The sequence below is a fragment of the Ornithorhynchus anatinus genome, chromosome 6, assembly GCF_004115215.2.
Source record: "Ornithorhynchus anatinus isolate Pmale09 chromosome 6, mOrnAna1.pri.v4, whole genome shotgun sequence".
Taxonomy (NCBI): Eukaryota; Metazoa; Chordata; class Mammalia; order Monotremata; family Ornithorhynchidae; genus Ornithorhynchus; species Ornithorhynchus anatinus.
In genome coordinates, this window is record NC_041733.1 from 35,315,667 (window position 1) to 35,325,654 (window position 9,988).

The following is a 9,988-nucleotide window of genomic DNA, read 5'->3' on the forward strand; positions in this document are numbered from 1 at the left end:
GCCTATGAGGTGCCAAGTCTCCGAAGTCCCGCTCTCTGGGGAGCGGGGCACCCACTGGGAGTGGGACGGGGCAGACCTGCCCCGAGTCGACCTGGGAGGGACGGCGAGGCGGTGGGAGTGAGTCTCTTGTGAGCCTTCCCACTGCTGCACGATATAGGTCGGGAGTGAAGGTGACCAATATTTAAGGGTGGAGCTGTCACTCCCAAGCTCCCTTGCTCCTTGACCGACAGCATATTCTGCTGGGAAAATTGAGGATACTTGTGTTCATCATAGGATCCTCATTCCTCGTAGGATCCTCATTCCCTTCAAAAGTCAGGACAGATCCTCCCGAGGATCCCACTTTGCCACCTAATCGCCCCCTGGGATGGTTGCATCTATTTGCCAACTGAGGTCTGAACTCCAGAGAACAGAAGGGGATTTCTGGAATATCATGAGCAGCCTGACGGTCTCAGTTAAGTTTAATTTCATGCTGTTTCTTCTGAAAGTCTGGAGTGCCGGAATCTGAGTGAAAAGTGGTGCTATCGTCTGCCTCCCTGCCATTTCACTGAAGCATCAGAGGTCTTTTTCATCCATGGGGGTGGATGGGGCGGGCAGGGGGGAGGAGGTGCGGGTGTGTGTGTGTGTGTGTGTACACACGTGTGTGAAGCTTCGTTGATGTTTATGACAGATTGTGAGGCATCAAGATAATCACTGGCTTCTTTCCTTGGATACCTGTCAGTGTGTCCAGGGGCTAGTAAGTAAAGAACAGAACCAACATATCAGAATCCTGCGGATGTATTGAAGGGTGGAAATCAGAAGACTGTGTGGGGATGGGTCCATCTAACTCAGTTTTGGGTTTTTTTTGGCTTATAGAGAACCCTTCCTGGCTCACTCCTCCTTTGCAGGTCACCAGGTGGTTCAGTGGAAAGAGCACGGGCTTTGGAGTGAGAGGTCATGAGTTCGGATCCCCGCTCTGCCACTTGTCAGCTGTGTGACTGTGGGCAAGTCACTTAACTTCTCTGTGCCTCACTGACCTCATCTGTAAAATGGGGATTAAGACTGTGAGCCCCACGTGGGACAACCTGATTCCCCTGTGTCTACCCCAGCGCTTAGAACAGTGCTCTGCACATAGAAAGCGCTTAACAAATACCAGCATTATTATTATTATTATTTAATTAGTGGTCAGAATGGAAGCAGTTTTTTGTTACCCAAACCTGATTATTTTAAGCCCCTAAAACGTGACAGGACCTCTAAAGAATAATTTAATTTGAGCCTGTGTCTCTGTGGGATCAGTGATTCCCCCGCTCCATCCGCTCTGCCTCTCCTTTGTGGTGGTCGAGTGGTGGTCGAGGGACTATCTGTCCCTTTCAAATGAGGTTAACACCTGCAGTCAGATGTCAGAGGATTTCTTTGCACTCAGAAGGAACGCAGGAACCTGAAGGCAGGTGTAAAAACTGTGGTTTGGAACAGCTGGCTGTTAGTGACCCCTCTCATTCCTTTATTTTTAAACCCTGAAAACCAGTAATATTACACCACTGAAAAGCAGATTAATCAGGGCTTTCAAAGCTTGGTAGCCATAGTCAATTATTCCAGATCCAACTACCCGATTATACAAAAACCACACTGTCCAGAAGGAGGATGCCGCAAACCAGAAACAAAAATAAAAAAAAAAGATTTGCGGGAGGCCCCATTCCTATTGAGACGGGAACAAATAGCTCAGATGTTTGAATAGGAGCGGAAGGGGAGGCTTCTGACTCAACCACTTAAAAAATAAATAACACTGATTTAAGTGAAAGAGGATTTCAAAATTAAGACTGTTAAATGTATGAAAAAGCTGGCATTTTGTGGCAGTGAAGTATACGGGCTATACACTTGGAGAAAGTGCATTTATTCCATCCAGCTGGCCCTCAGGCTCAAATAGAGAAGCACTTCCCAGGTGCTGCCCCAAAGCTGCATGTAAAAACTCACTGTGGCACAGGCTGAACAAAGTCTGCAAAAAGCGCACAAGAAAAAATTGTCACCCTGAAGACTGAGAAGATCCAAAAAAGTTTTCAGTATTCTTAAGTAGCTATACACATCATTTCCAAATTCAGTAAACTCTCTCGAGGGCCCAGCACAAATGGCCACAATCGTGGTGTGTTTTTTTTGTGTGTTTTTTTTTACTCTCTCATTGCATTTGATACAGCAGCCAAAAGCTAATTTGAAGAATGCAGAAATTTTTCCCTAGCTTTACTGGGGCTCCCAAGGAAAGCACGAGAGCCAGTTTCAAGTGTTCCATTTTCCCCACAGCACTTTCTTCTCTGCCAAGGACTCTTTGGGCACCGAATAAATCTTTATTGATGATGAGGCTGATGAAGAGTTGTGAGCTGGGGAGGCTGTTCTCATAAGGGCATGATGCAGCTGTGAACCTACCAGGAGTTGCACAATCAATCAGTGATGTTCACTGGGAACTTACTGTGTGCAGAGCACTTTACAAATGCTTGGGAAGGTATGATGCAACCGAGTGGTAGACCTGATTCCTGCCCACAAGGAGTTCCCAGTGTACGGGAGGAGCAGCGTGCCACTTGTCATCTGTGTGACTGTGGGCAAGTCACTTTACTTCTCCGTGCCTCAGTTAACCTCATCTGTAAAATGGGGATTAACTATGAGCCTCACCTGAGACAACCTGATTACCCTGTACCTATCCCAGCATTTAGAAGAGTGCTCTGCATATAGTAAGCGGTTAACAAATACCAACATTATTATTAGTGGAAAGAGCCCGGGCCTGGGAGTCAGGGGTCATGGGTTCTAATCCCAGCTCTTCCGCTTGTCAGCTGTGTGACTTTGGGCAAGTCACTTAACTTCTCTGTGCCTCAGTTACCTCATCTGTAAAATGGGGATTAAGATTATGAGCCCCACGTGGGACAACCTGATCATCTTGTATCCCCCTCAGTGGTTAGAACAGTGCTTTGCACATAAGTAAAAACTTAACAGATGTCATCATTATCATCATTATTAGGGATAGGGAATATAGTAGAGTAGAAGAATATTTAGAACAGTATTGTGGGGCTAAAGTGAATATCGAAGTGTTCAAGGGGTAGCCAAGCAAGAGTCATCTCTTGCTCCCTAAGTGGGATTTTTTTGACCAACAGCACCTTTCCTCCCCTTCCAGCTTTGTGGCTGCTGCGCCCTTCCTCAAGTTCCCAGCCTCCCACCATCTTTGGACTGCAGTGTTAGAGCATTTCAGGCCCCTTGCATTTATTACAACAGCACAGTGAGAAGCAACATGGCCTAGTAGATAGAATACGGGCCCGGGAGTCAGAAGGACCTGGATACTAATCCAGGCTCCGCCATTTCTCTGCTCTCTGACCTTGGGCAAGTGACTTAACTTCCGTGCCTCGGTTACTTCATCTGTAAAATGGGGATTAAGAGTGTGAGCCTCATGTGGGACAGGGACTGTGTCCAACTTGATTCCCTTGTAACTACCCAGCATTTAGAACAATACTTGGCACATAGTAAGCGCTTAACAGATATCATAATTATTACTATGTGGGACAGGGACAGCATCCAATCCGATTATCTCGTATTCCCCCCGGTGCTTAGTACAGTGCCTGGCACATAATAAGCACTTAGCAGATATTATTATTATTCTTATTAATGTAGCCTTAGTACTACACAGCGTTAGAGCGTTTTAAGCATTTCAGGATCTGAAAAATAGCTTCATAGAAATCTAGAACACCGGGAATGGTAGCAAGTTAAATGAGGTGGGTTTGCTTCGGAATGATACATGTTATTAATATCTGGAAACAGTGAGAAAGGCTCAGAGGTTCACTGCCCTCCACTGGTTGCCTGATGAGTTATTGCTGAACTGCCATGCTCTCTTTGGTATTGTGACAGCGGCGTTCACGCGAAATCAAGTAGCTGTTGGATTCCACCTTTCATTCTCACTTAAAGGTCAACAGAAAGTATAGCAAGTCCACTGGGGGATGCCAAGAAAGGAGCCCCTGGGAAGAGATAGTATGCCCAGCTTTTATTTGGGAATTCCAGGGATTCTGGAGGATGAGGATCGGGGGGATTTTAGATAGACACTGGTGAAAAATACAAATATGTATTCATTGAACCGACTGATGCACTGCCTAAGGTAAAAAAGAACTGGAGAGTTTGAACATGAGCGGGGGTGTGTGCTTTTTCCAATCAGGATGCCTGCCTTTGGATTCTCTTTGGAATGCCTTTGGAATCTAATCCCCTGATTAGACTGTAAGCCCGTCAATGGGCAGGGATTGTCTCTTTCTGTTGCCGAATTGTACATTCCAAGCGCTTACACAGTGTTCTGCACATAGCGCTCAATAAATACTATCGAATGAATGAATGAATGGTTAGTACAGTGCTTGACATATGGTGTTTAACAAATACCATACTTATTAAAATTTTTGGTGCATATCTAGTTTTTAATCTATATTTTGTCCATGCTATCTCCCAGTGCTTTAGTGCAGTGCTCTGCACACAGTAAGCCCTTAATAAATATGATTACTATTACTACTAGCTGGTGATTGCTGTGCCCAGCCTTGATGTATGATGGCTTAGTGACCTTGAGTGTGGTACTTCACCTTTTTGATCTTAGTTCTCTCATCTGTAAAATGAGGAAAAATATTTCTCCCCTTTCCATTTCCCAGAAACATTTTGAAGGTAAATGAGGCAAAACACCTACTCAGGGTAGTTTTTCAGTATAATAAACCCTGCCCAGATGACCTGATGTGATTGTTAATATAATTTACACTGGTTCCATGGATAGCATTTTTGGGGTCACTAGACTTGAGGAGAACCCAAAGGTCATCACTACTCCTTCGACTATCACCACCTGTAGGTAAATAATATTACAACTTTGAGATTTGACTCTCCTCTGACGGTTAATTTGGCACTAGGCTTAAGTGGAGGCGATCAGTCCATCAGTCACTGGTATTTATTGAGTACTTACTGCGTGCAGAATAGTGTACTAAGACCTTGGGAGACTACGCCAGAGTTGGTAGGTGCGATTCCTGTCCACAAGGAGCTTACAGTGTAGAGGGGAAGGTAGACATTAAAATAAATTATTGATGAGCACATAAGTGCTGTAGGCTTGACAGGGGGCTGCATATCAAGATCCAAATGCACAGGCGATGCAGAAGGGAGAGGAAGTAGAGGAAGGCTTCTCGGAGATGTGATTTTAATGATGCTTTGAAGCTGGGGGACAGTGGGGTTTGTCATACACGAAGGTGGAGGGAGTTGCAAGCCAGAGGGAAGACATGGGCAAGGGATCGACAGTGACATGGACTAGATCAAGGTTGGCGTTAGGTGAAATGGGTGGACTGGTTGCAGTAGGAGATCAGCGAGGTAATCACCGACTGAGGCCTTCAAAGACAATGATAAGGAATTTCTGTTTGTCGCAGAGGTGGCTGGGCGACCGCCGGAGGTTCTTGAGGAGTAGGGAGATGGGGACTGAACAATTTTTTAGAAGATGAACTGGGCAGCAGAGTGAAGTGTGGACTGGAGTAGGGAGAGACAGCGGGCGGGGAGGTCGGCGAGGAGACTGATGCAGTAGTCAAGGTGGGATATGATAAATGCTTGGATCGTTGTGGTAGTACTTTGGAAGGAGTGGAAAGGCGGATTTTAGCAATGTTGTAAAGGTAGAACCAACAGCATTTGGTAACACTGAATATTTGTGTTGAATGAGAGAGGCAGTTATGGAAAAGTCACGGGCAAGACAGGGTTTGGGTTGGAAGGTGAGGTCTGTTTTGGACTAGGAGTGAGTCTTTCAGAGGAGGTGGGAGGTGAAGAGATAGCAGGATGTAAACAGTAAGTGTTGAGCGTAAAAGACTTCTAGGGGGCAGGTGGTAGAAGAATGGGCAGCCTGGGTTGGGATGGCTGTAGATGCGGTTTCTGCTCCAGGGAGACAAATTCAGAGCAGCTCAAATAATGAAGAGCTTCGTCCCCGAGAATAAATGGCTGGAGATTTCTCCCGAGGAAGAACGTTTAAGGATTCGTCAGAACTTTTATCAGTGGCCTCAGTGAGAGGAATGTGGAGCCGGTCCCCCAAGAAGCTAACGTGGGGACAGTTCCAAAAATCGATGGAGGGAAAGAAATGAGCTCCAGAGAGTGTTATGTTTAGCAGCGGACAGAAAATCAAACCAGAGTTCAAATAAATGAGGAAGGGAAGGCTCTTCCCAGCAACTCATGCTGGGTTCACCTCCCAGGGAAAGCTTATTAATTAACTCAAGCAGTTTGGCCAGAAATCACCCTCCATAATGTGACCCAAGTCACGTTTCTGTCTGTTTCTCCTGGGCCTTAACCAAACACCATGGAGGGCAGTAGATCAACAAATGATAAAAGACCAAATAGCCTAATTAGAGACTTTCCACCAGTCAGACCTTTCTGGATGAGATTGAAAGGCACCCGAGATCAAGACTTGAGCTGTTTATCAGAGAGCAGAGGCAGGCCTGCTGGGATAAACAGAACTCTTGAAGTTAGACTTGAGCAATGTGTGTTGATCAGTAATCTGTTAAACACATGGGAGCATTTTAGGTTTAGCTGATCTGAATGAATTTGGAGTCCTCCTTCCAAATGGGAAGGTGTGTCATCCTGCCTTTCCGATAAGAGACCCTGACCAAGTCCCCCTTTCCTCTTCTCCCACTCCCTTCTGCGTTGCCTTGACTTGCTCCCATTGTTCATCACCCCCTCCCAGCTCCACAGCACTTACGTGCACATCCGTAATTTATTTATATTAATGTCTGTCTCCTCCGTCCCGCTAGACTTTAATCTTGTTGTGGTCAGGGAATGTGTCTGTTTATTATAGTATCGTACTCTCCCAGGTGCTTAGTAATAATAATAATAATGTTGGTATTTGTTAAGCGCTTACTATCTGCCGAGCACTGTTCTAAGCGCTGGGGTAGACACAGAGGAATCAGGTTGTCCCACTTGGGGCTCACAATCTTAATCCCCATTTTACAGATGAGGTAACTGAGGCACCGAGAAGTTAAGTGACTTGCCCAAAGTCACACAGCTGACAAGTGGCCGAGCGGGGATTCGAACCCATAACCTCTGACTCCAAAGCCCGTGCTCTTTCCACTGAGCCACGCTGCTTCTCTACAGTGCTCTGCGCACAGTAAGCACTCAATAAATAAAAATTGAATGAATGAACCACTTCCAAGGGAATCATAGAGCACAGGAGAGGACTAGAGATTTAAATATTAAGGCCCTTTGAGGGGTTAAGAGTAGTGGGATGCTGGTTCTATGCTGAAGGGTCAGGAGGGGAACCAATCGGTGGATCACTGGGGTTTATCTATCGCTTACTGTATGCATAACATTGTACTAAGGCTTGGGAAAATATAAAGGTAAGAGAACCCTTTCTCTTATCTGAAAAGAAGGATGACTTCCCTTATCATTTGGAGGGAGGACTCCAAATAGCATAGCATTGTAACTAAGCACTTGGGAAAGTATAATGTATTAGAATTGATAGACATGATCTGCGCCCACAAGGCGTGTACAGCTTAAGGGGCAAACAGAAAGTTTCCTGCCAGAGGTCCTCCACAAGTAGTTGTAAACAATTAATTCAAATATTTAATTAAGGAAGGAACTCAGCACTGGAGAGACTTGTCGTACTTCTAAGCCAGTGTTATTCCTGATGTTTGTTAAGCATCCCAAATTCTGCTCCAGGGCAGTCTGGGGCCAGGAAGGGGCCGTTGGACCTGTAAAGGCAACAGTAAGATAGCCAAAAAATTCCAGGAGAGAGCGGGCATGGTCATCCTTATTTGCCAAACTTGAAATATTAATAGAAACATGATGAGGTTGGATGAGAAAAATGATGGAGGAACAGCAAAAATATGTGTTTTAGTGAGAGGAAACAATGTAACTTCTTGTAATAATAATAATGATGGCATTTGTTAAGTGCTTACTATGTCCTAAGCCCTGTTCTGAGCGCTGGGGGGCTACAAGGTAATCAGGTTGTCCAACATGGGGGCTCCCAGTTTTAATCCCCATTTTCCAGATGAGGTAAATGAGGCACAGAGAAGTGAAGTGATTTACCCAAAGTCACACAGCTGACAAGTGGCAGAGCTGGGATTAGAACTCATGACCGCTGACTCCCAAGCCAGGGCTCTTTCCACTGAGCCACGCTAATAGTAACAGTAGTGCTAGTAGGAGTCAATAGCAATCAATAGCATTTATTGAGCACCCAACTGGAGCAGTGCAAACTATGGTAGACACTTGAGTTCCGAATGATATTTTTGGGTATCAATAACAATATAGATTTTTAGACAAACTTCTCGATGTTTTAATACATAGTTAAACGAGTCACCCCAAATTAATTGGTTTAAAATATCACCACAAGAGGAATAGGTATAGACCGGCAAAACCTCCCAGCTCCGATTCAGATGAAAGGAAGACTGTCACTGTGCTTTCCTGGAAGAATTCCTTTAATCTGTAGAAGCCTTGTGATTTTGCTCAAAAAATAAGAAAGCCAGTATCCAATTCCTCTGTCTCAAAACTTGCTCAGGCAATTATTTCTTATTGTAAACAGAAGTTTCTAGTGCCTCTGGGTACACAGTTACCCTTCCATTTCGTGGGAATGCCTTGGTCATTAGAGATCGGGTTTATTTTTCTCGTGTATCTATAGTTTCTTCCTCTGACCCAGATGCTGTCCATTAATTTCCCATGAATACCATTGTAGACATAACTTTTGCATGCTGTGGTTTTCTTGGTCCCTCCGTCCTAGATCATGTCCTTGTCAACTCCTGTGAGAATGCTTTATGTTTTAGAATCGATAGATTGCTGTTTTCTCTATGACCTATGGCTCTTTCTAAGGGTTTCTCAGGTTCTTTAGCAACACAAGGGGCAGGCTATGTGTGCATACAATGCCTAATAATTGTGGTAATAATTGTTATATTAAGGGCTTACTGTGCATCACCCTGCTGTAAGTGCTTGGGAAAATAGAAGATAATCAGACAGAAGTAACACGGTTCTAGTGGCTAGAGCACGGCCTGGGAGTCAGGAGGACCTGGGTTCTAATCCTGTCTCTGCCCCTTGTCTGCTCTGTGACCTTGGGCAAGTCACTTAACTTCTCTGTGCCCCCGTTGCCTCTAAAATGGGGATTAAGATTGCGAGCCCCATGGGGGACAGAGACTGTGTCCAACCTGATTAGCTTGTACCTACCCAGCACTTAGAACAGTGCTTGACACATAGGCACTTAAATAGCATAATTATTATTAATTATTAGACACAGTCCCTGTCCCACAGAGGACTTACGATCTAAATGGGAACGAGAACAGATATTGAATTCCCATTTTACAGTTGAGGTAACTGAGGCACTGAGAAGTTAAGTGATGTGCTCGAGGTCACACAGCTCAACCCTGGTCCTCTGACTCCCGGGCCCATGCCCTTTCTACCAGGCTATGCTGCACCTTAGCTTCCCTGGTCTTGCTGTGAGCTGCGTGGAGCGGGGGCTCTGGAAAATAAGCCTGCAGGGAGGTCTTCAGTGAGATTGGATCTAGAGCATCTTCCCGCATTCCTTCCCCTCCCTTGGGTTCCAAACTTAGCTTTCTGAGAGGCTGGATCTCAGAAGTGAACATACAAAGAGGTATGAGGCCCCCTGTCTTGGTACTGAATCTTAGGGTTTCAAACGGGGACCAAAGCAAACTAGCCACATCCAAAAGTGAGTTAGTAGAGTTACATGGTCTAATTTTTAAAAGAGATCCAGACCAGTATAAAACCAATTTGTTGAAATTGCTTGAGTAGTCTGTAAGGAAAGAGAGAGCAAGCATGGGTTAAGACCAGCGGTTCTATTGCTTTCACAACTTTACCGGGCCATCTAAACTTATGCGACTTTACCCCTTTGCTTTGTCTTTTTTTCCCCCTCTCCTCTAGGCATTAAGGTCCTCTCTCAACTGTAAAATTCTTGTGGACAGGGAACATGTCTACGGCCTTTGTTGTATTGTAGTCTACCAAGAGCTTAGTATAATATTCTGTACACACTAGGTAGTAGTAAATATTATTAATTTTT